The following is a 2,869-nucleotide window of genomic DNA, read 5'->3' on the forward strand; positions in this document are numbered from 1 at the left end:
AAAATGAAAGATGTCAGCCTTTTTATCTCTGCTCCATATACACCATTACTGCTTACTAGCTATTCCGATGATAATATAGTTGTAGTTTGTCATTGCAGAATGTGGGAATCGTTACATCATAGTCTCTATTTGACCTCCAAGAGGTGACCAATAGATCTTTGCTGTGGCAAATTCATTAACTTGCAATCTAAGACTACATTGTCTCGCTGGCTGATTGGTTTTTGGCCTGGAGCTTGAATTGTTGCTTCAGTTGGACATTCAAGTTTCTGGGGCCAAGGTGAGAAAAGAATGCTGAAATGTAGAGTTTTTTCGGCTCGCTTTAGCTCGAGATTACTGAATTCTGGTTGACTGTAGATGTTAGAACCGAACTTTTCCCACTCTTCATGTGCTAAAGAATTTACACTTCATGTATGCAAAGCTAGATAGGTAGTATGCAGATGCCCGAGACAAGTCTGTATAAACTACACCCATCTGATGTTGGTATCTGAGGAAATAATTAGACCGACAAGCTTCCTGCTAAGTTGATTCACAATCAAATTATGCGTCCCAGTGTCGACAGAGCACTCAAGTCTCGCACTTAAAAAATATGATATTCATCTGCTTTTACTGCAGAGATCTACAATCTTGGATGTTGACTGTAGCAGTGAGTCCAATTGACTTGCATGGAAGCGTAAGTTGAAACATCAGACAGAAAAGGAAATTCTTTTTGTCTTGGTAAGTGCCTCCCAAACTCTGCAACTAAATGCACTTAAATTTGCGGCTTTTGGAGACCAACATTGCCCATCTTTTCTTGAGTACCTCCAATTGTATGTTCATTCTTTCAAATTTTTCCTACAGAAATGCAATATCTTCATGGAGTTCAGAGTAGCAGGGTCTTCAGGTACTTACACAATTCCAGCAACCTGTATTAAAAAAATGTTTGGTATTGGAGCATTTTCTCTTGATTATTACTTATTGGGGAGGATGAGTCTATATATACGATGTTAAAAAGGATCATGGCTATTCACCACATCACATGGAATTGTGTCCATTTGTTGCCTAAAGTCTGTTTAGTAAGATAGCACTTGGGACGAAAGTGCACGGTGGGCAATACACATTTGAAATGAGTAATCAATTGACAGGGCCATTCATTGCAGACATAAGCACCCAGACTCAGGTCCCTTATCTTCTCACAAAGGTCACAATAGCACTCACTGGTATCATCTTTGATGAATGAAGCTTAAAGTGTGAGTTGATGAAAGTTAATGGCAATCTTTTACTGTAGTGGAAGGCAATCTGTGATGTCTAAGATTGCACTGCACAAAACCATAAAAGTCGAACCTGCAAAATTTACCAGAGACACTGCATAGGAAGCACAGTTCTGTAGACTAAAATAAGAAAAGAGTATATGCTCGTGGAGGTGATTTTTCAAAGCGGGCCTTTCAAAAGTCACATTCCATGCAGTGAAAGACAGAGCGTCAACACTCTTCACGACATACGTCAACAATGCTCCTTCCTAATTTGAGAAGAAAAAGGATGTGTGGTGTGAACAGGTTGTTGCATAACTGAGGGCAATTCAGCACATGATTTATGAAGCAGAAAAGAGCAGCTCTGCTCCAGCCAGCGATAGGTTAAACATCTGACGGATTCATCACAAGTCTTGCACGGACCATCCTTCATATGACAGTTCCAGCAGCAGGGGATGATCGTGCAGGGAAGAAAGTAGAGGCAATCAAGACAACCATAGACCTCACCTGGTATGTTCTCTTCACAAGCTTTGCACCTGATTCTGCTTTCGAGTTTCATGTAGAAGACCAGTGAGTGCTGATGGTCAAAATTGTAGAAAACCAAGTCCTTCTTGCCCTCTAGGTCTTGTGAACATAGAGCTAAAGCCGTGCAGTCCATGTTGAGGCTGAATTTGCATTCACTGCAGTAGGAAACCATGGCATTCATTACATTTAGCTCCTCCAATTGATTGAAAGCGAGAGGGTGATCATGGGGAGACAGGTGTTGCATCCCTGGGGGAGATTTGGTGCAGCTTTTGTGGAGAAAGTATTTGCATGCATTGCATCCATAGACGTCCCCCAAGATTGCTTGCTCGCAGGCTTTGCATTTGATTCTATTTTTCATCCCGAGATGATGGCATGTGAGCGGATGCTCATCAGCATTTGTTGGATGGCCACATTCTGAGAATCCTCATTGGGAGGACAAGCAATATTGGGCCATGCAGTAAGAAATGATGGATCCGACTGGCAAGAGAAGGTTTTCATTTATAAATGCAAAATATCGATTGAAATATACATATCACTAGACTGGTGAGGTGACGTATTTCCTTGTGGCCAAGTTTGTTAGGAATATGGACGAGCCTTGATAAGCCATTCCCTCTTGTGTCCATCCATCGATCACAACTTACTTCTACCATATTAGACTTAGTGTTCCAGACAATGAGTGACTAAGTTTGTTAGGAAATAAAATGATAGTGCAGCTTCAAGATGAGTATTTGTAGATACCTTTTATTGATTTAGAGTCCATAAAACAAGCAATTTCTCAAGAACAGATCAGAGAAAGCATATAACCTTGGAGCATAATCATATGTCATTACTCGAAGAGCTAAACAGAAATGTGGGATGTGATTTGAGGACTAAACCGATGATTTAGATGCAGATGGTAATAAATTATTTTCTCTGGACTCTGAAGGTTAGCCATTTTGTATGAGATGTGCAGGATCGCAGTTATCATAAAGCAAATCAAATTATGTTGGCAAAAAATTTGGTACCATCATCTCCAATGAAAGCAAAATGTGTGATAAATGTTGTGGGCCATGGATACTGGAAAGAGCAATAGATGATTTATCTTCAGTGAAAGCATATGTCACAAACAACGGTATCTT

General features: G+C 40.3%; 1 long non-coding RNA gene across 1 annotated transcript; it reads left to right on the forward strand.

Annotated features, from left to right (window-relative positions):
• Positions 1–612: 612 nt before the first annotated feature.
• Positions 613–2,194, forward strand: LOC120292893. The gene is made up of 3 exons (XR_005550528.1): positions 613–714; positions 838–880; positions 1,444–2,194. It is a non-coding gene; the product is annotated as an uncharacterized LOC120292893 (long non-coding RNA).
• Positions 2,195–2,869: the final 675 nt, after the last annotated feature.

The sequence above is a fragment of the Eucalyptus grandis genome, chromosome 4, assembly GCF_016545825.1.
Source record: "Eucalyptus grandis isolate ANBG69807.140 chromosome 4, ASM1654582v1, whole genome shotgun sequence".
Classification (NCBI taxonomy): domain Eukaryota; kingdom Viridiplantae; phylum Streptophyta; class Magnoliopsida; order Myrtales; family Myrtaceae; genus Eucalyptus; species Eucalyptus grandis.